The sequence below is a fragment of the Pinus tabuliformis genome, chromosome J, assembly GCF_031772625.1.
Source record: "Pinus tabuliformis cultivar Carrire ecotype Pingquan chromosome J, CPIR1, whole genome shotgun sequence".
In the NCBI taxonomy this organism is placed as follows: Eukaryota; Viridiplantae; Streptophyta; class Pinopsida; order Pinales; family Pinaceae; genus Pinus; species Pinus tabuliformis.
The window spans coordinates 820173743-820198357 of NC_142295.1; positions in this window are offsets into that span (position 1 = coordinate 820173743).

Here is a 24615-nt window from a genome sequence, read left to right on the forward strand (position 1 = left end):
AAAGAACGTTATAGGCGACAAGCTCCCAGTTCAAACAATATTGCCAGAACTTGACGAGGAAGGAAAAATTATATTGGAACCGGAAGCAGTTATAGAAACAAGAACTCGACAGCTACGAAATCGATCAATTTCAGAGTACCTTATCAAGTGGAAGAACTTATCCGCTGAAGATTCCACATGGGAGGATGAGAATTTTATGCAGAAATATCCAGAACTACTCAAGCGTTGAGGACAACACTTTTTTTGAAGGAGAGGAGCATGTTGGGTCCCTATAATACTAGTGATTACCCCATTACTATGGTAGTTATACCCCTTATTTATATTGTTGTGCCCCCATTGCCCCCATATTGTTATTAATGTGCCCATAGAATCCCTCTATTGTTATTTTTGTGGCTTTATATTATTATTGTTAGGTCGGCTGGATTATATTGTGACTCCTTAGACTCCTATATATAGAAAGGAGGTTTTGTCATTTGAATCATCCAAGAATTGTTCATTTATGTAATGTAAAGGAGGTTGCCCCCTCGAAGAGGCTGAATTCTAAGGCGTTGATCTTTCTTTTCTATCTTTTCTTGAGCTGGTTTCATAACACACATACTATATAAAGATAAAAGCATGAACTACTCTTAAGATCGAAGAGGGGGGCTTGAGATCATCATCTTACCTATAAGTGACTAAGGAAAAAATGATCACAGGATCGACAGTAGGCTCCGAAATTTATTTATATGCCAAAATTTTGGAGGGTGTTGCAATTGCTACAACAATTCCTTAAATTTATGCGGTTTATGACAACAAGAAGGCATATCACCAAGCATCCTTTGTTGATATGGAAGGTAAGCTCTATGATCAAGTTGTTTCTATTTTGATTGACCCTAGATCAAATTATATTTATGTTAATCTTGACCTGGTGGATAAGTGTCGTTTGAGAAAAGAAGCGCATGTAGAGTCTTGGTTGGTGCAGTTGGCTACAGGTACTAAGAAGAGAGTTCATCATTGGGTAAGATCTTGTGCTTTTGAGATGAACTGTATGCCTACATCGACACATCTAAATGTGCTTCCATTGGGATCATATGGTACTCTTTTGGGTATGGATTGGTTGTACCTCCATAAGACCAGAGTAGAGTTTTATCACAAGGCTATTGAGTTCCTGGATGATAATGGGGAAAAGAGAATCTTGCAAGGAAAGAATAAGCCTACATCAGTGAGGATGGTCACAGTTATGAAAGCAAAGAGTAGTTGCAGGGAGTGTGTACTTTTTGCAATTCATATTTCCAGTGACAAGGGTACGGATGTTGAGGATATGGAAGTCCTCAAGAGGTACCCTATCTTGTAGCAGTTTCAAGATGCATTTTTAGCATAGATTTTAGAGTTGCCTCCCAAAAGGGTAGTGGAGTTTTCTATTGATTTGGTACCATGGGTAGCACCAACATCAAAGGCACCTTACAAGATGAACACTTCATATTTAGTGGAATTGAAGTTGCATCTGAAGGAAATGCTTGACAAGGGATACATTAGACCAATTGTATCACCTTGGGGAGCACCAATATTGTTCGTAAAGAATAAGAATGGTACTCTCAGGTTGTAAATTTATTACTAAAAGTTGAGTAAGGTGAATATCAAGAACATGTATTCATTGCCAAGGATCGATGACTTGTTTGACCAATTGAAGGGAGTTGCAGTGTTCTCGAAGATTGATCTAAGATCAAGATACCATCATATGCACACTAAAGAAAAGGACATTTACAAGACTTCTTTCCAACCCAGGTATGGGAATTATGAGTTTGTTGTGGTTCCTTTAGGTTTGACTAATTCTCTTAGTACTTTCATGTGTTTGATGAATAGTGTGTTGTGTCATTATCTAGAAAAAATTGTGATTGTATTCATTGATAATATATTGATATATTCTAAGAATGAGGAAGAGCATGCAGAACACTTAGCAGTAGTATTGAGATTTCTAAGAGAGCACCAGTTGTATGTCAAGCTTAGAAAATGTAGCTTCTTTCAGATAGAGGTACATTACTTAGGACATGTTATTTCCAGGTAGGCATAATAGTGGAACCGGAAAAGATCAGATTTATCATCGAATGGGAAGCTCCTAAAAATGTGGATAAGGTCATACCATTCATGGGTCTAGAAGGTTACTATAGGAGGTTCATGAGAACATTTTCACAAATTGCATATCCTATTACGTGATTATAGAGGAAAGGAAAGAAATTTAAATGGATGGAGGAATGTGTAGCAAGATTTGAGAAGTTGAAGCAGTTTCTTACAAATGCTCCAGTACTAAAGATTGTAGATCCAGATAAAGAGTTTGTGGTGTGCACATATGCTTACAAGAGAGGATTTGGTGAAGTCTTGATGCAGGAGGGACAGGTGGTATGCTAAGAATCAAGGAAACTAAATGAGCATGAGTAGAAATATGTGACTCCTAATCTTGAGTTGGCAACGATCATTCATGCATTGAAGATGTGGAGGAACTATCTTCTTGGCAGGAGGTTTTGTTTGATGAGAGATCACAGTGGGATGAGGTGTTTGTTTGACCAACCAAATATGAATGTTAGACAAGATAGATATTTGGACACGCTTAGTGACTTTGAATTCAATATCAGATGCATTGAAGGAAAGGAAAACAGGGTTGGAGATGCCCTCAGTAGGAGAGTGCAGGTGAACCATGTTGCAGTTGTGAGATCTTATGGGATGGATTTACAAGATCATATCTTATAGGTAGGGTTATAGGATGACATGTATCAGTAGCTTAAGCATAGATTAAAATAGGGTACATGTGAAGTGGATGTGGATTATCATCTCATAGGAGATGGCTTGGTGAGATTTAGGGACATGATCTATGTGTCAAACAATAGGGAGATCAAGAAGCTTATCTTAAGGGAATTTCATGTTAAGTCATACTCAGGTCATTCGAGATATCATAAGACATTGACAGTGGTGAATAAGTTCTACTATTTGCCAAATTTGAAGACGGAAGTGGCATATTTTGTTGCTATATTTCTAGACTATCAACAGGCAAGAGTTGGGTTTAAGCACCTAGCTGGTTTGTTACATCTTATTCTGATCCTGGAGTGGAAATTGGAGGTCATTTCCATGGATTTCATTACAGGTCTTCCAAGGACATCAAAGCAGCATAATTCCATCATGGTTGTGTTTGATAGGTTGAGAAAGGTAGCTCACTTCATTCCAGTGAAGACTACTTATTCAGCGAGTGAGGTAGAATAGGTATTCATGAGGGAGATAGTGAGGTTGCACGATGTTCCTAAGAAGGTCATATCAGACAAAGATTCCAAGTTCACTTCCATATTTTGGAAGGATTTATTTGCAGGTTTGGGTACAAAGTTAGCCTTCATAATAGCCTATCATATGTAGAAAGATGGACAGATAGAGAGGGTCAACAGGATTTTGGAGGACATGTTGAGGATGTATGTTATGCACCAGCAAAGAAGGTGGGAGGAGTATCTTCCACTGGTTGAGTTTTCTTAAAACAATGGTTATCATGAGTAACTACATATGAGTCTGTTTGAGGCACTCTATGGATAGAGTTGTAATACTCCCATCAGTTGGAGTGATCCAGTGAACAGGGTACTTATTGGACAGGACATGCTGGTAGATATGGAACAAGAAACGTAGTTTATAAGGAAGAATCTAAAGGAAACACAAGATAGACAGAAGAGTTATGTAGATTAGCATAGGGCATTTAAGGAGTTTCAGGTTGGGGAGCATGTGTACTTGCGCATCAAGCCCAAGAAGATATCCTTGAGGATTGGGTCATGTTCCAAGTTGGCACCTCGGTATTGCGAGCCTTTCAAGATCCTTGAGAGGATTGGACTAATGGCCTATAAACTTGCACTGCCTCCAATAGTGAAATTCCATGATGTTTTCCATGTTTCATTGCTTAAAATATATGTGAAATATGTTGATCACGTTATTGATTGGTCTTTATTGCAGTTGGATCTAGAAGGAGAATTCTAGCCGGAACCTCAATACATATTGCAGTGAAAACAACTCATTCTCTGTAACTGAGCAATCGAGCAAGTTACAGTGTAGTGGAAGCACTTTGGGCCCAATGAAGCTACTTAGGAGATGGCTAATAATATGTAGGTTGTGTATCCTACATTATTTGCTAGTGGAGGCAAATGAATTTTTGGTATATGTGCATAGTTATGTAAGGTTATTATTGTAAATACCGCAATGAGATATCTTATAAAGCTCTAATAAGTGGTATTGTTGTCATGTTATCATGTTTGTCATGATGCTTTTGCTTTTGAGCGGGTTATTCATTGTAAATACTACATCAAGTTAGGTTATAAAACTCCATACGCAATATGTTTTGTTTTCAACGGTTTTCTGGTTATAGGTGTCATATAACACTGAGGATGGTGTTCCCCTACGGGGAGGGGTCTGTAATAGCCCCGGGTTAAAAGTTCATGTAATAAAGTTAATAAAGGAAAAAATAAGACCAAGGTCATGGGACAAGTATTCCAAGTTGAATGTTGGGTAAATCATGCTAGTGGGAATCATTTGTTGTTTATTATGGCTAAGGGGAAATTATAAAAGGCAATGGAAAAGGTTTTGAAAAGGAAAAAAGGCATTATTGGCATTTTATTTATGAAAATAAAGGAAAATATGAGAAAAGGAAGGTGAAAGGTCACAGGTTGCATGTGAGGAGGAAATTGAAGGAAAATAGAGGAAAATGAAGAAATTAGAGGCCTCAATGATAAAAAGGATTTTGAGGATCAGTTCATGGCTTTTGGTCAGTTTAGCTATTTGTCAACCTTTTTTCAGTTTAGCTTGGAATTGGTTTCAAAAAGGAGAAGAGAACCAAGAGAAGAAAGCAAGCAAAGGAAGGACAAGAAATCAAAGGAAAGAAAGGATTATGCAAGAAATAGTTGGATCAATCGGCTTCAATGGGAATACTTGCGAGTAACAGGTTGCATGTATGATTTCCTAGTTCGTTTTGGCATGCATGTGTATATTCATTTCATTTGTTGTCATTGGCATCAGTTTTTCCTGATTTGCTAGTGTTTTTAGCCTTGCCTTCCCATTTCTGAATAGCCATGGTATGATGCAATTCATTCCTGGTTAAGCTTTGGATAATTGAAAGGTTTTGGATCTGGGTGAGGTGGTCTTAGGAAAATCCCATTGGGGGTGGAGATGGGTTTCTCTAAGAAGCCCTCAATAGGTCAATGGAGACAGCAATGAATTCTGATACATCCAAGCTTGGTTTATTTTTGCTGACCTTGGGACCAGTTTAGGTGAGATCACGGTAGTGTGAGGGTGGAGGTGGTTTAACCTATGGATTATATTGGCTATTTATGTATTGTTTTATCCCTTGATATTCCACATTCATGCTTGGAATATGGCATGGGGGTGATTGGTTGAAAGTGATATTTGGTTCAGCCCAATCTATGGTCAGGTGGTACGTGGAAGTCCCTTACTTGGTTGGCTTTTTCATATGTTAAGAAGATTTAATTTCCTCTTGTATTTTATGAGTAAGTGTACTTAAACAAAGTCTTTCGGTATAAATTGTAGAGTCTCAAAGAAGGTATGTTTTGATGGTTATTTCAGTATCTTTTTCATTAGGATATATAAGCCTTTCTGCATTTTAAACTTAGATAATAACGAAACACGTGAGGTTAATAGGCAAAACTGATAATTGTCGTTCTTATGTGCAGGAAGGAGGAAAAGCAGAAATTAGCCATCTCAAAGGGAAAGATGAAGAGGAGCTAACTACTGTCCCTTCGACGGGGAACCAAAAACAAACCAGATCAAAATGAACCAACCCAGAAAAGGAAGCGGAGATACCAGTTCGAAGCAGAAAAGGAAAGAAGTGACTCAGGGTTAATGATTCTGCGAATCCCTCAGGATCTTAGATCCTGAGGGATCGCTATTTTATCTATTTTTTGTATCTAGATATCTCCATCATCATCCTTATATAAGAGATAGCATTGTTGGCTATAGGGGAGGTTCTGTTGTAATTCTTTTTTACCAGATCAAGACTATGATCTTTATGTCCTGTTAAGACTCGCTTTGCTGTAAGTTTATTTCATGCATTAATACAGACTTGGTTACTCTTTTATCTCTGATCCTAGATCAATCTTAAGCGGTGTACCCCTGGAGGCTAAGGGCCCGGCCCTGGAGGACACTTGCTCTTGTACCATTACGCGTGGTTTCTGTGTGGTTTGATAATAGGCGTGATCTGGTAATCTGTTGTGTTTTATGAACATTATATTACATGCTCTGTTATGATTAACTTGTTTAATGTTCCTGCAAATTGAAGTTTTATATTGACACTGCATTATGTTACCAATTCATTGAAGTGTTGATTAATCTCTACAGGATATTATCACTCTGGTACAGAGTTCATGGTGATTGTGTTCTAGCATTATGACAATTATCTTGAGAAGTCTGATTTCATATGATTATTGAATGTTACTGTTTATATCTTGAGATGCAATCGCATACATTTATTTAGATCAATAACGGAAGCAGATTGAGCACGTTGTGTTTCTGGGGTGTAATTCTTTTAAGACTGCAGGATTGATGTTTTGATTGGAGTGGTTAGATAGAATCACAGCTTGATGAACTTGGTTATTGCTTGCTCCAATTGCTGTTCCATTTAGTTGTTGTTCCATTTTTGAATTGTTGTTCCATTTAGTTGTTGCTCCATTTCTGAATTGCTATTCCATTTAGTTGGTGTTCCATTTCTGAATTGTTGTTCCATTTCAATTGCTAGTCTATTTCAAGATTGCTGATTTGTTGTTTCATTTACTTGCCATTTCTTAAGGATAGACTGAGGTTGTAGTGAGTGTCAGCTTCTACTATTTAGCTCCCAGACCTCTGATCTACTCCCATCAGTTATGAAAGGGATAGGTTATTGCCACCAAACCCTTGGCTGATGTGCTATTCTATTTCATCGTTATTTCCTTTACTTGTTGTTTCATTTATATTCATCAAGGACGATCTCAGGCTTTAGTGAGCCCCAGAATCTATTACCTAGCTCCCAGACCTCGGATTTGTTCTCATCAGTTATGAAAAGGATGGGTTATTGCTACCGAACCTTCGACTGATGTAATGCTTGGTGTGATTTAGCCTTTTGAAGTAGTTAAGTTGTAGACATGCAGCCATTTACTTTTGTAGCCTTTAAGTAGCTGTACTACGAGCATTACTCTGACAAGTGCTAAGCCTCAGACTCAGACACTATTTTGAAATAGGAAGACGTTCCTGGATTGACATTCTAATGTGAGGTAACTAGAGGTGAAAGAGACCCTTTTTATAGCTCTACATTTTGGCGTCGTTGCTGGGGAAAGAGTGTAGCCATTTGTCTTTTTCAGGGTAGTGTACGAACCTGCTAGGGAAGAATTGGGTTTTGAAAACGGAAGGTAAGAACCTACGTACGAAGCATGTAAAAGCCCTGCTCCTTTGCCCGCATTCCTGCAGATTTGCTGCTATCTGCTGAAGAAAGATTTAGTAGTTAAATTGAGTGCATGACTAAGCCAGAGAAAAATCCCAAACCTTTGCCGAAGCCAGAAAAAGCTAAGGGGCCGGTGACCCTTGGTCCAACAACATTCATAGACGAAATCTGTAAGAAAGCTGAATCTCAGCCTTCAGTAGGACCTAGGAAAGTTATTTCCAGATAGCCTACTAGCTCCCTTCAGGCCACAGGTTCACCATCTGTAGCCGTTACTGAGGTGCATAGTCAAACTGACGAACAGGACTTTCAAGAAATTGAAAATTCTATTCTAGAGCGATTGCAAGAAGGGAATTTTAGTAATCTTTGTGAAGGAGAAGGGGAAACAGGGGAAGAGCCGAGATCTCCTCCTAGGATAACTCAGCCATTGAATAGCCCAGAAAAAGGAAGTGCCGTAAAAATTATTATTGAAGAGATCCAATCCCCTCAGATAGAAATTCCAGATAGAGGAAGTGCTATTAAAACTAATCCTATCAAAACCATTCCCGCTCAACCAAGGAACACTCTTCTAGGTATTCCGGAAGGTTGTTGGCATATATTTGACCCAATGGCTCAAAATCCACCAAACACCCAAACCTCTACATTACAATACCCCATAGTGGATTCTGCAGCAAATGCCCCCATGAAATCAATTCCCATTCAACATATCCCTACATTTCACGGACTTACATCAGAAGACCCGGATGCATTTTTATTTGAATTTGATGTACTATGCAGGGGATATGACTACACCACTGACCCCCAGAAACTAAAACTGTTTCCCTCGACCCTGAAAGGGGCTACTTTAAGATGGTTTATGGGATTAGGTGGTGGGGTTATAAATAATTGGGATCAAATGAAGGAATCTTTTCTAAAAAAATATCAAGATTACTACAGGTCTAGAGAACTAAAAGATGAAATATTCCAGATGGTGGCTAGACCAAGCAAAACATTAGAAGAATATGTGGAGTGTTTTCAGTATAATTTGCAAAGATCACCCTATGCATCATCACCCTTACCCGATAATGTGTTGAAAACAGCATTAATAAGAGGCATGAAAGAACAATGGATTGAAACATTAAACATTATGGGAAAAGGGGATATTTATCAGGCAAGTTTTGCAGACATAATTGATCTATGCATCAGGAGTACGAGAGGTAGTACATGGATCAAACCAGCAGAACATGATTGGTTTGCAAGAGAAAACAAAATTTCATCAGAAGGAGTAACGCGGGCTGAAATCGAATATTTATTGGAAAACTTTAAAACTGATATACTAGGAACACTGACTACACAATTGGACATTTTGCAGGCCAAGCAAAAGCAAATGGAGGTAGAACAGAATTTAGCTATCTTCTGCCCCAGATGTAGGAAGAAGCATAGCCATAAGGAATGCCCACTAGATGCAGTCCAAGCATGCGCCATTTGTGCAAAGGATCATTCGACAGAAAGTTGTCCCTCACTACCTGGACTAAAAGCAGTATATAAGGAGGCAGAAGAAGAACCAGAAATGGTGTACATGCTCAACCAGCGTCGTCAGTGGCAGCCGCGACAAACTGGTATGTTTTCATATCCAACTTCTTCTTTTCAGTATCCCCAGTATAACGCTCAACAGTATAATACATGGCAAAGCCAATTTCAGCCCCCATTCCCAAACTGGTCACCACAGTCATATCCTTCTGTTAATCCATGGCTAAATCAGATGAGCCAATCCGGTTGGTCGAATCCTCCTTATCCCCCACCATATTGGCAAAACAACCCATATCCTCCACAATGGACTCCCCCTACTTCACAAAGTTCAACCTGGCAGAATAACTGGCAGAGACCAACAAATCAGCCAGTAGGGAATGTCCCTCTCCCTCAACCTACACTGCCAGCTTTACAGCAAAATCCCCAAGCTAATCTGAGACCGCAATTCCCAGCCTAGCCCAATCCCAATCCAAATAACAAACCGGTCCAAGCACTCCAAATTTTAGAAACACCAGAAGAAGGACCCGATCTGAGGGAGTGCAATGATCTTTAGCTAAGATCTGGGTGTATTATCCAAACAGAGGGAAATAAAATAGTTCAGATTGAAGATCAGTTACCTAGAGAACATCTGTCACAAGAAGAGGATGTGAATAGACAGCAAATTCATAATCAAGCAACCACATCCTCTCCCCCATTTCCAGAACATTTAGTCATACCTCGACCCATACAACAATCTAATTTTGACATTCTGGGAGAATTACAAAATTTGTACATAAAAATTCCATTCCTTCAGGCCATTCAAGACATCCCGATATACACAAAAACTATTAAAGAATTGTGCATAAAAAGGCCAGGGAGGAATATAATAGATAACCCAAGAGTTCAAGTAGTCGGTACTTTATCTGAACTATTGTCAGGAAAGGAAACACCTATTAAGTATGAGGACCCAGGAAACCCAATAGTAATTGTTCAAATTTATGGTCAAACCCTAACCAATGCCTTAGTTGATCTTGGAGCTGCATTCAATATATTGACAATTGCTACTTGCCAAAAGCTAGGCATTACATCTGCAGAACCTACCTCAACTCTGCTAGAATTGGCCGATCGGTCTGTGGTTAGACCAGAAGGCATACTACATGATGTTATGGTCTCGGTTGACTCCTGGAATACCCAACTGATTTTCTGATAATAAACCCTAAAACCCGACTTGATGGACATCCACTGATCTTAGGAAGACCTTGGCTTGCTACCGCTAATGCCTATATCGGTTGTCTGCAAGGGAACATGATTATAACCAAGGGGGCGGATATCAAGAATTTAGTACTATATCCCCCGTGCAGCCAAGTATCACTATAGTTAAAACTAATAGGCACCCTGTATCATATCTGACTGACAACATCAGATCTCCATTAACTATACAAGAAGCACTAGAGTTCAAAGACCAAACAAAAGATGACGCCATCAGTAATTTCATTAGTCAAACTGAACTCACACCTTGTACCCAGTGTCATATGATAAAAGCAGCATTTGATAACGATGAAGAAGAGGAACCTCTGAAAGATGCACATGATCACACAATCCCTATCACTTCAGTTTCACATAGTAAAATTGTGGAAATTGAACCTGGGAAGGCCTTAAACATTAACGCTGACCTTACACCCGAACAAGAAACAAAACTCATCTATATTTTAAGAAAATATAAAGAAGCATTTGCATGGGATTACCTTGATATGAAAGGAATTGACCCGCAGTTATGTACACACCACATCTACATAGAAAATGATGCAAGACCTATTAGGCAGCCTCAGAGAAGACTAAACCCTCACCTAAATGAGCTTCAAAAACTTTTAGATGTTAACTTCATCTACCCTATCTCTGATAGTAAATGGGTCTCCCCGTTTGTGGTGGTAAAAAAAAGGAATGGGAAGTGGAGGATCTGCGTGGACTACAGGGAGCTAAATAAGGCAACACAAAAAGATCACTTTCCTCTCCCATTCATCGATCAAGTATTGGACACTTTGGCAGGGAAGAAATTCTTTTCTTTTCTCGACGGCTTCAGTGGGTATAACCAAATACAGATTGCCCCTTAAAATCAGGACAAAACTACTTTTACTTGTCCTTGGGGAACATTCATCTACCAAGTTTTACCTTTTGGTTTGTGTAATGCCCCTTCCACATTCCAAAGGGCTATCCTTAGCATTTTTGCAGATCTAATAAATGAAGGACTGAAGTATATATGGACGACTTTACTCCATACGGAGATGAGTTTGATCCAGCATTGCAGACACTAGAAAAATTCCTACAACGTTGCATAGATACAAGGCTTTGTTTAAGCCATGAAAAATGTTACATGATGATGACAGAAGGACTTATTTTAGGACATTACATTTCAGCAGCTGGCATTCAGGTAGACCCAGCCAAAATCCAAATATTTTTGCTTATTCCTACTCCTACTACTCAAACAGAGGTACGTAGCTTTCTTGGATTCTCTGGTTATTACAGAAGATTTATAGAACATTATTCACATATTGCTGCACCATTGTATGCATTAACTGGTAATATTGATTTCTGTTGGACAGAAAAATGCGAACGTGCCTTCAACGATCTGAAAAAGCTCGTATCTACAGCCCCAGTTCTTCGGGGACCAAATTGGGATTTGCCATTCCAGATATCATCTGATGCCTCAGATACAGCCATTGGAGCGGTCCTTGGAGAGGAGGAGGATAGAAAACCATATGCAATTTATTACATTAGCAAAAATCTATCCCCTGGTGAATTGAATTATACTGTCACTGAAAAAGAATTTTTACCCGTTATACATGCTATCAATAAATTCAGACATTACATTACTGGATATCCTGTTATCCTGTACACAGATCATTCTGCTATAAAATATTTAGCAAATAAGCCTGTTACAAAGGGCAGAATAACTAGATGGCTGATTTTATTGCAGGAATTCGATATTACAATCAAGGATCAACCCGGGAAAGAAAACCTGGTAGCTGATTTCCTCTCAAGAGTGCCAAAACCAGTCGATGCAGCAGAAGCTGAAGATCAGTTTCCAGATGAGCATCTCTTTGTTGTTACTATTCAAACACCCTGGTATGCGGATGTCGCCAATTACCTAGCAGTAGGTAAGTTACCAAAGCATCTAACCCCTAATGAGCGAAAACAGATTGTTCAACGAAGTACCAGATTTTCCTGGATTGGGGGTTATTTGTTTCATACAGGAGCAGACATGCAAATCAGAAGATGCGATAGACAAGATGAAATTTTTGATATATTGAAAGCATGCCATGACAAACCATGTGGTGGACATTTCGCTGATCGTAGGACTGCACATAAAGTATTACAAACAGGGTATTATTATCCCACAATTTTTAAATATGCAAAGAAATTCGTCCAAGCATGTGACAGTTGCCAGAGAGAGGGACTCCCTAGTCACTCAGATGAGATGCCTTTGAAACCACAGTTAGTCATTGAACCATTTGAGCGTTGGGCTCTTGATTTCGTGGGACCAATCAACCCACCATCAAACCAAAAAACATACATTTTGGTGGCAACAGAGTACGTCACCAAGTGGGTTGAAGCAGAGGCCTTGCCCAGAGCTACAGAAGAATTTGTTATATAGTTCCTGCTCCATCTATTTGTGCGTTATGGCCTCCCTAGAGAGATAATTACAGATGGAGGGCCACAGTTTGCTGGGAACAAAATAGCGGCAACACTCAATAATTATCATGTTCAACATAAAATTACCACCCCATATCACCTGCAGGCAAATGGGCTAGAAAGCAGTAACAAAATAATAGAGACGATTCTAACAAAAACAATTGCATCACATAGACGCGACTGGGTAGCCAAACTACCAGAAGCACTGTGGGCTTATAGAACAACATGGAGAAGCACTACTGGTCACTCACCTTATCAGCTAATGTTTGGAAAACAACCTATCTTTCCTATAGAATTTGAAATCCAGACATTACGAACAGCACAACAAGTTGGTTTAGATTTAACTGAGGCACAGACTAATCGACTACAATAGATTAATGAGCTGGATGAAATTAGGCTCTCTGCACTTCAAGACAGTGCTCTGATACAACAACAGAGAGCTAAATGGCATGATGCTCTCATTAAAAACAGAGTCTTCCATGAAGGAGACTGGGCTCTTTTGTATGACTCTAGATTTCAAGACTTCCCCGGGAAACTTCAGACTCATTGGTTGGGACCATATGAAATTCAGAAAGTCCATGACAATGGGACCCTTACCCTGACTACCATCGATGGTTCTGGATATACCTTCAAGACAAATGGCCATCGAGTCAGTCCCTATCACAAACCACTTACTCGGGAGTCCTTCTGCCAACAATTACGCCAAGATGCAGATATGGAGATATTAGGGGAGGAAGACAAGTCTTCCTCGCCTGTAACTCACTAAAAAAATCTACTTTTCTTTATAATTTGTATATAACTTATCGAATTATTTTTGTACATATTTTTGCAGTATGTTTTGTTATTTCTGATGTTCCTTTTCCAAAAGGAACAACACTTTTGATTTTTGCTGTTCCTTTTTCAAAAGGAAAGCACTTGTGATTTTTGCTGTTCCTTTTTCAAAAGGAACAACACTTTTGATTTTTGTTATTCCTTTTCCAAAAGGAACAGCACTTGTGATTTTTTGCAGTTCCTTTTTCAAAAGGAACAACACTTTTGATTTTTGTTGTTCCTTTTTCAAAAGAAACAACACTTTTGATTTTTGCTGTTCCTTTTCCAAAAGGAACAACACTTGTGATTTTTGTTGTTCCTTTTTCAAAAGGAATAGCACTTTTGATTTTTGTTGTTCTTTTTCCAAAAGGAACAGCACTTGTGAAAATAGAAGGGAAGGTTCAATTTACTTATTGGGTGGGGGGGCTTATGGTCGAGCCTGCTTGCGCATCCTTATATTACCTGAGCTAGAAGGTAAGTAAGGGGATAGCCAGCGCTTGAATGAAATCCCTATCATGCCGTGACTATAGAAAGGACGCAATAACCCACCCGGCTCAGGTTCAGGCGCAGAGCTCAGGTACCACTTTTGATTTTTGTTGTTCCTTTTCCAAAAGGAACAGCACTTTTGATTTCTATTGTTCCTTTTCCAAAAGGAACAGCACTTTTGATTTCTGTTGTTCCTTTTCCAAAAGGAACAACACTTTTGATTTTTGTTGTTCCTTTTTCAAAAGGAATAGCACTTGCAACTTACGATTTTTTGTGGTTCCTTTTTCAAAAGGAACAGCACTTGTGTTTTTGTTGCTTCCAAAAGGAACAGCACTTTTGATTTCTGCCGATCTTTTTTTTTTTAAGGGAACGACATTTCCTTGAAACTACTGTTCCTTTCTCCAAACGAACAGCATCTGTGAACTATTGTTATGACCTTCCTTGAAAGGAACATTACTCATACGATTTTGAAATAGCTTGCTCCCTCTACCCCAAATTAAGGATGTTTATTGTTGATGTTCTTTCAAGTCTTTTGGAATACAGCTATACATTTATGAGATTAAAGCGAAAACGCAGCATACCGAAATCACTAAATCATAAATCGCTATCTTTATAATAAACTGCCCTGACTTGGTGAAAGGATGCAGAGAAAGACATGCTTACTTATCATCTTTTGTTGCCATTGTTCTACTAACTTCGTTTTGATTGGTTATCTGTATTATGATGGTTCTTTTTCTTTAATTATCATATGGCAATAGGATCAAAAGATCTATACCTTTCTATTGGGATATTAAGACTTCTTCCACCATTCCTACTCTTAAGGAGTGTTGAACCACCCTTTGTGCATAAACAGGAAAGGCTCTCTATTAAAAAGAAGCAAAACAGAATTTCTAAAGACTGTCAAATTGCAGGATAGGAAGTCTCATTACGAGTTGGAATACCATGATCATCAGGATGGAAGCGAAGTGGCATTCCCATTAGGGCCACCACACCTGGGAAATGGTCCAAAAGGTATATCAAACAAATAACCCTTGGAACAGGAGGTCTCACCACGAGCCGGCCTGCCCACTATTCACTCCTTCCTCGTGAATGGCATTATGACTAACTGGTCACCAAGCCAGCATAGTGGCCTACATTTTGACATTGCACAAACACTTCCTGGCATACAAAAAGGACTATGGTTCCATGGGTGAAACAAACAACTCTGCCAAGGTTATGGACACCTGTCGGCAGCAGAGCACTGTTAATGGTATTGAAGTCATATGTTTACACCAATAGGTAAGAAGATTACATCCTTTTGCTTCTTATGCCGTGATAATTAAATTATATAATATTACCCAACCATATAGCGCATGACTATATATCATCGCCAATCATTATGAAGCTACTAACAGTGACCGCATGAGACCTTCTATTTATGGCAAATGTCTTATCCCCGAACTTCCATCAAATCACCGCAGCCCCATAATATTAAAAGCGATCTAACTTTTTACCTCGATTTCAGTATTACGTTGTTTTGGTGAACATGTCATATATCCATAAGCTGTTCCACAAAGACCTCGCAGCAAAACAGACGCTGCTCCTTTATTTGACGGCTAGGACAGCCTATCACATTGTAGGGGGGAGGTAACCTCATCATTCCCTAGAGTACGTGTTAGTCCGTTATTCGAAAAAAAATTGTACTCAAGCACGGCATGGCTTAACGGTATGATCTTTTGCTATTTTTGTTTTCTTCTGCATGAGTTGACATTCGAAGCTTTTTCCATTGCATACGCTGTTGCATTTAAATTTGAACAAGGAATACGCTACCATCTTCTCTGCGCTTCAACAAACCGCTGCTGTTCGTTTGAAAATTGGCAGTGAAACTATGGGAGGAAGGTTAGTCCGCCGAGAACCGCAAACATTAACTGTTTCGGTTGTAGCCCGAAGAATCCTGAAAAGAGCAGGATGGTTGACCTATTTCAACCGCCTGAAGGAGTCTAATGAAACAGTAGCAAGATCATTTTTACAGAACTTACAGGAAGAATACTCCACAGTAAGAGGAAGGCGAATAGAAGTCACCAACGACATAATAGCAAGAGTCATGGGACTACCGGCCATGGGACCAAAATGGAAAATAAAGAAGGAAAGGCTGCAGAAGATTTTGGAAATCTTTCAGGACGAGGGTCAGAAGTTAACAGTCCGAGGAAAGGGTGTGCTACCAGAAACGCTAGGAGAGCCATGGGTGGAATTGGCAAAAATCATCCAAAGCTACATCACTTGCGAAGGCAGAAAAGACGTGGTAAGACCACGACATCTTAAACTCCTAGCTGTCTTAAAACAAAAATGTTCTGTGAATTTACCTGCATTGTTGAATTCACTATTACACGATGTCGCACGAAGTATGAAGAAGGCACATCATGTAGAATCAGTTATTAGCCACCACAGATTAATTCTCTTGATAGTAAATTACAGTCTCACCCAGCAACAGAGTAGCTGGGAAGAACTAATTACTGTTATCAATAAAGGGACGGCCACATCTGGACGTCCGAAAAAATGAAAACGAGTTGATAACACACCCCAACGTCCAGAGAAACGAAAACAGGACACTTGCATAGAAGTGCAACCTGAAAAACAATCTGAAAAACGACCCGAAAAGCGGAAACATGACGCTATTACACCCGAACAACCAGAAAAGCGTAGAAAGTCAGCAAGGCTCGCAGGGTTACAAGGAGGGTTGGAGAAGCCCTAGGCAAGCACGAGCCAAGCAATAGAAATCGAAAATGAGCAGTCTACAGAAACAGAAGCAAAAGAAGAAAGCAGTAAGGAAACAGAGCAGTCCGCAGAAACAGAAACAGAAGAAGAAGGCAATGAGGAAACAGAGCAGTCTGCAGAGACAGAAACGGAAGGAGAAGATGTGGTGGAAGAAGAACAGTTTGCAGAAATAGAAACGGAAGAAGAAAACGTCGAGGGAGAAGAGCAGTCTACAGAGGCAGAAATAGAAGAAGGAAAGGAGGATCCAGAGAAATCTGCAGGGAGAGAAGAAGAACAAGATGAGCAGACTGAAGAAAAAGGAGACGAAAAGGAATAAGTTGAGCAGTTCGAGCAGGAGGAAGGAATGGAACACACCAACGTCCGAAAAAATGAAAACGAGTTGATAACTCACCCCAACGTCCAGAGAAACGAAAACAGGACACTTGCACATAAGTGCAACCTGAAAAACAATCTGAAAAACGACCCGAAAAGCGGAAACATCACGCTATTACACCCGAACAACCAGAAAAGCGTAGAAAGTCAGCAAGGCTCGCAGGGTTACAAGGAGGGCTGGAGAAGCCCCATGCAAGCACGAGCCAAGCAATAGAAATCGAAGATGAGCAGTCTGCAGAAACAGAAGTAGAAGAAGAAAGCAGTAAGGAAACAGAGCAGTCCACAGAAACAGAAACAGAAGAAGAAGGCAATGAGGAAGCAGAGCAGTCTACAGAGACAGAAACGGAAGGAGAAGATGCCGTGGAAGAAGAACAGTCTGCAGAAACAGAAACGGAAGAAGAAAATGTCGAGGGAGAAGAGCAGTCTGCAGAGGCAAAAATAGAAGAAGGAAAGGAGGATCCGTAGCAATCTGCAGGGAGAGAAGAATAACAAGATGAGAAGACTGAAGAAAAATGAGACGAAAAGAAAGAAGTTGAGCAGTTCGAGCAGGAGGAAGGAATGGAACAGCAGGAAGGGAGCCCATTACAAGACCCGTTAAGGGAAGATGAATTGGCCGACATTTTGCCCAATATGGGCGAATATGGCCAACCCCTGAGTCCATCAAACCTCCATGCCGAAGAGAAAACCCAGGGGAAAGATGCACCCGAGGAATTGCATGAAGAAGAGGCAGAAATAGAAAACTTGCCCGTTCACAATGAGAAGATATTAGAAAATGTTGAGCAGGAACAACCCATTCCTAGTCAGAAGCCACGAGAGGAAAGTCCGGAGGAAATAAGGGCAGAAGAGGAATTAGCCCAAGAAATAACGGAGCCAAGTAAGGTTCTTACCTCGGAACAGTTACCTCAGGAAGAAAATCAGGAAGCTAGCCACAATCCAAACCGCAGCGAACAGCCTGTTGTTCCTTCGGAAGAGATGATGGAAATAAGGGAATTACGAAGGGAAAAGCGGACATTGTTGAACATAATAGCTCAGCTTCACCAGCAGATTAGGATTCTAAAAGTAAGGCAAAGGGTGAAGGGGACTTCAAGGAGAAAAGGTTTGACCACATCTGTAAGGCCCCTTAAGGGCAGGAGGCGGAGGACCAGAAGCCGTCCCACTGCTCAAAACCCTGACAGAAGCCAAACTGCTGTTCCAAATGAAGCTGAAAAACAAACTGCTGTTCCATTTGAAAAGGAACAGCAGTGGGCTGGAGTTCGTGTTAAAATTGAAAAGGATGATAAGATGGTTCAGACGGAGGACCCACCGTTGGGAGTAATAAGGGCTCTGAACTCGAAGCAGCGTAATAAGAAAGTTCAAGTAAAGCTCCCGGCCTCCACGGATGCATGGAAGAAGGACCCGAAAACAAGAACCCTCCACCAACATTTGAAGCAGGCCCAGCAAGAAGCAGAAAAGCTCAGGGAGCAAATGGTCCCCCAAGAAAAATATGAAGAATTACAGCAGCAGCTAAGGAACGTCAATTTATCTGAAAGCCAAGCTTTCGAAGGATGGCAAAGGGAACAGGAGAAGGTTGCCAAGGTAACCCATAGATTAGATGTAGTTATTAAACAAATGGATACCTTGTGTTCTTTATATAATGACGTTCTAGCATGTAGAGCCCCTGCCAAAAATTATGCCCTATTTTTAATGGAGAGGTATTTACAATTGAAAATAAAGGTTGTCAAAGCAGGCGCTCCTATACAGATTAACACTATGGATGATTTCATAAACTGCTGTAAACATTACGGGGTTTAAGTACAGAGATTATTATGTGAATTTTACTTGCATAACTTTATACTAGAACAAGAGACTGAATTGAACCCAGGCCCTTTTGTTGGGGACATTCAATTGCAAGCATTTATTTCATTTGTAGTTAATCAAATTAAATAGCTCAAAGCTTATAACGCTTTTCAAAAACAAGAGAACGGATTAGATCTTTGGGTAAGAGCTAAACCTAGGGATCCAACACAGTTATGGAGGAGTCATAGAAACCTTATGAGGGCTCCAGGAGTGATTGAAGAGCTAGGACCCATGCATGAGGCAATCATTCGGCAGGGACTTGAATACTTTTCCTCTATTAAGGACCCTGCCATTAATGCAGCTAAATTTCGATATCAAGTATCTAATCTGAATATTCAGTTCCAAGAACCATTTAAATACGAGAACTTTAGACTTGCGGCTAGCCATTTTCCCCTCTATGGTGAAATTATTTTGAAGGCAGGGCCATCCTGGTTAGGATATAGGTTCCGGAGTCCAATCATTTGGCATCCAGCACCCGGATACCAAGCCCTATATGAGATGCCTGAGGGTCAGACAGGCCACTTCTTTGATTATTTAGTTTCGCATCACGGCTGTAGACCCTCACATGAGATTCCATCTCTAGATTACTCACTCACTACATTGCATAACAACTACAACGTTTTCATGAGGTCATGAAAAAGGGTAAGCTGGGGTGTGTGTAGAGTCTCAAAGAAGGTATGTTTTGATGGTTATTTCAGTATCTTTTTCATTAGCATATATAAGCCTTTCTGCATTTTAAACTTAGATAATAACGAAACACGTCAGGTTAATAGGCAAAACTGATAATTGTTGTTCTTATGTGCAGGAAGGAGGAAAAGCAGAAATTAGCCATCTCAAAGGGAAAGACGAAGAGGATCTAACTACTGTCCCTTCGACGGGGAACCGCAAATAGACCAAATCAAAATGGACCAACCCAGAAAAGGAAGCAAAGATACCAGTTCGGAGCAGAAAAGGAAAGAAGTGACTTAGGGTTAATGATTCTGCGAATCCCTCAGGATCTTAGATCCTGAGGGATCGCTATTTTATCTATTTTTTGTATCTAGATATCTCCGTCATCATCCTTATATAAGAGATAGCATTGTTGGCTATAGGGGAGGTTCTGTTGTAATTCCTTTTTACCAGATCAAGACTATGATCTTTATGTCCTGTTAAGACTCGCTTTGTTGTAAGTTTATTTCATGCATTAATACAGACTTGGTTACTCTTTTATCTCTGATCCTGGATCAATCTTAAGCGGTGTACCCCTGGAGGCTAAGGGCCTGGCCCTGGAGGACACTTGCTCTTGTACCATTACACGTGGTTTCTGTGTGGTTTGATAATAGGCGTGATCTGGTAATCTGTTGTGTTTTATGAACATTATATTACATGCTCTGTTATGATTAACTTGTTTAATGTTCCTGCAAATTGAAGTTTTATATTGACATTGCATTATGTTACCAATTCAATGAAGTGTTGATTAATCTCTACAGGATATTATCACTCCAGTACAGAGTTCATGGTGATTGTGTTTTAGCATTATGACAGTTATCTTGAGAAGTCTGATTTCAGATGATTATTGAATGTTACTGTTTATATCTTGAGATGCAATCGCATACGTTTATTTAGATCAATAACAGAAGCAGATTGAGCACGTTGTGTTTCTGGGGTGTAATTCTTTTAAGACTACAGGATCGATGTTTTGATTGGAGTGGTTAGATAGAATCACAACTTGATGAACTTGGTTATTTCTTGTTCCAATTGCTGTTCCATTTAGTTGTTGTTCCATTTCTGAATTGTTGTTCCATTTAGTTGTTGTTCCATTTCTGAATTGCTGTTCCATTTAGCTGTTGTTCCATTTCTGAATTGCTGTTCCATTTCAATTGCTAGTCTATTTCAAGATTGCTGATTTGTTGTTTCATTTACTTGCCATTTCTTAAGGATAGACTCAGGCTGTAGTGAGTGTCAGCTTCTGCTATTTTGCTCACAGACCTCTGATCTGCTCCCATCAGTTATGAAAGGGATAGGTTATTGCCACCAAACCCTTGGCTAATGTGCTATTTTATTTCATCGTTATTTCCTTTACTTGATGTTTCATTTATATTCATCAAGGACGATCTTAGGCTGTAGTGAGCCCCAGCATCTGCTACCTAGCTCCCAGACCTCGGATTTGTTCTCATCAGTTATGAAAGGGATGGGTTATTGCTACCGAACCTTCGACTGATGCAATGCTTGGTGTGATTTAGCCTTTTGAAGTAGTTAAGTTGTAGACATGCAGCCATTTAATTTTGTAGCCTTTAAGTAGCTGTACTACGAGCATTACTCTGACAAGTGCTAAGCCTCAGACTGAGACACTCTTTTGAAATAGGAATACGTTCTCGGATTCACATTCTAATGTGAGGTAACTAGAGGTGAAAGAGACCCTTTTTATAGCTCTACATTTTGGCGCCGTTGCCGGGGAAAGAGTGTAGCCATTTGTCTTTTTCAGGGTAGTGTACGAACCTGCTAGGGAAGAATTGGGTTTTGAAAACGGAAGGTAAGAACCTACGTACGGAGCATGTAAAATCCCTTCTCCTTTTCCCGCTTTCCTGTAGATTTGCTGCTATCTGCTTAAGAAAGATTTAGTGGTTAAATTGAGTGCATGACTAAGCAAAAAAAGCCGGAGAAAAATCCCAAACCTTTGCCGAAGCCAGAAAAAGCTAAGGGGCCAGTGACCCTTGGTCAAACAACATTCATAGACGAAATCTGTTAGAAAGCCGAATCTCAGCCTTCAGTAGGACCTAGGAAAGTCATTTCCAGACAGCATACTAGCTCCCTTCATGCCACAGGTTCCCCATCTGTAGCCGTTGCTGAGGTGCATAGTCAAACTGACGAACAGGACTTTCAAGAAATTGAAAATTCTATTCGAGAGCGATTGCAAGAAGGGAATTTTAGTAATCTTTGTGAAGGAGAAGGGGAAACAGGGGAAGAGCCGAGATCTCCTCCTAGGATAACTCAGCCATTGAATAGCCCAGACAAAGGAAGTGCGGTAAAAATTATTATTGAAGAGATCCAATCCCCTCATATAGAAATTCCAGATAGAGGAAGTGCTATTAAAACTAATCCTGTCAAAGCCATTCCCGCTCAACCAAGGAACACTCTTCTAGATATTCCAGAAGGTTATTGGCATATATTTGACCCAATGGCTATAAATCCACCAAACACCCAAACCTCTACATTACAATACCCCATAGTGGATTCTGCAGCAAATGCCCCCATGAAATCAATTCCCATTCAACATATCCCTACATTTCACGGACTTACATCAGAAGACCCGGATGCATTTTTATTTGAATTTGATGTACTATGCAGGGGATATGACTACACCACTGACCCCCAGAAACTAAAACTGTTTCCCTCGACCCTAAAAGGGGCTACTTTAAGATGGTTTATGGGATTAGGTGGTGGGGTTATAAATAATTGGGATCAAATGAAGGAATCTTTTCTAAAAAATATCAAGATTACTACAGGTCTAGAGAACTAAAAGATGAAAAATTCCAGATGGTGGCTAGAACAAGCGAAACTTTAGAAGAATATGTGGAGCGTTTTCAGTATAATTTGCAAAGATCGCCCTATGCATCATCACCCTTACCCGATAATGTGTTGAAAACAACATTAATAAGAGGCATGAAAGAACAGTGGATTGAAACATTAAACATTATGGGAAAAGGGGATATTTATCAGGCAAGTTTTGCAGACATAATTGATCTATGCATCAGGAGTTCGAGAGGTAGTACACGGATCAAACCAGCAGAACATGATCGGTTTGCAAGAGAAAACAAAATTTCAGCAGAAGGAGTAACGCGGGCTGAAATCGGAAATTTATTGGAAAACTTTAAAACTAATATACTAGGAACACTGACTACACAATTGGACATTTTGCAGGCCAAGCAAAAGCAAATGGAGGTAGAACAGAATTTAGCTATCTTCTGCCCCAGATGTAGGAAGAAGCATAGCCATAAGGAATGCCCACTAGATGCAGTCCAAGCATGCGCCATTTGTGCAAAGGATCATTCGACAGAAAGTTGTCCCTCACTACCTGGACTAAAAGCAGTATATAAGGAGGCAAAAGAAGAACCAGAAACGGTGTACATGCTCAACCAGCGTCGTCAGTGGCAGCCGCGACAAACTGGTATGTTTTCAGATCCAACTTCTTCTTTTCAGTATCCCCAGTATAACGCTCAACAGTATAATACATGGCAAAGCCAATTTCAGCCCCCATTCCCAAACTAGTCACCACAGTCATATCCTTCTGTTAATCCACGGCTAAATCAGACGAGCCAATCCGGTTGGTCGAATCCTCCTTATCCCCCACCATATTGGCAAAACAACCCATATCCTCCACAATGGACTCCCCCTACTTCACAAAGTTCAGCCTGGCAGAATAACTAGTAGAGACCAGCAAATCAGCCAGTAGAGAATGTCCCTCTCCCTCAACCTACACTGCCAGCTTTACAGCAAAATCCCCAGGCTAATCTGAGACCGCAACTCCCAGCCCAACCCAATCCCAATCCAAATAACAGACCGGTCCAAGCACTCCAAATTTTAGAAACACCAGAAGAAGGACCCGATTTGAGGGAGTGCAACGATCTTCAGCTAAGATCTAGGCGTATTATCCAAATAGAGGGAAATAAAATAGTTCAGATTGAAGATCAGTTACCTAGAGAACATCTGTCACAAGAAGAGGATGTGAATAGACAGCAAATTCATAATCAAGCAACCACATCCCCTCCCCCGTTTCCAGAACGTTTAGTCATACCTCGACCCATACAACAATCTAATTTTGACATTCTAGGAGAATTACAAAATTTGTACATAAAAATTCCATTCCTTCAGGCCATTCAAGACATCCTGATATACACAAAAACTATTAAATAATTGTGCATAAAAAGGCCAAGGAGGAATATAATAGATAACCCAAGAGTTCAAGTAGGCAGTACTTTATCTGATCTATTGTCAGGAAAGGAAACACCTATTAAGTATGAGGACCCAGGAAACCCAATAGTAACTGTTCAAATTTATGGTCAAATCGTAACCAATGCCTTAGTTGATCTTGGAGCTGCAATCAATATATTGATAACTGCTACTTGCCAAAAGCTAGTCATTACATCTACAGAACCTACCTCAACTCTGCTAGAATTTGTCAATCGGTCTCTGGTTAGACCAGAAGGCATACTACATGATGTTATGGTCTCGCTTGACTCCTGGGAATATCCAACTGATTTTCTGATAATAAACCCTAAAACCTAACTTGATGGACATCCACTTAGGAAGACCTTGGCTCGCTACCACTGATGCCTATATCGGCTGTCGGCAAGGGAACATGATTGTAACCAAGGGGGCAGATATCAAGAATTTAGTACTATATCCCCCAGCGCAACCAAGTATCACTATTGTTAAAACTAATAGGTACCCTGTATCATATCTGACTGACAACATCAGATCTCCATTAACTATACAAGAAGCACTAGAGTTCAAAGACCAAACAAAAGATGATGCCATCAGTAATTTCATTACTCAAACTGAACTCACACCTCGTACCCAGTGTCATATGATAAAAGTAGAATTTGATAACGAAGAAGAAGAGGAACCTCTCAAAGATGCACATGATCACACAATCCCTATCACTTTAGTTTCACATAGTAAAATTGTGGAAATCGAACCTGGGAAGACCTTAAACATTAACGCTGACCTTACACCCGAACAAGAAACAAAACTCATCTATATTTTAAGAAAATATAAAG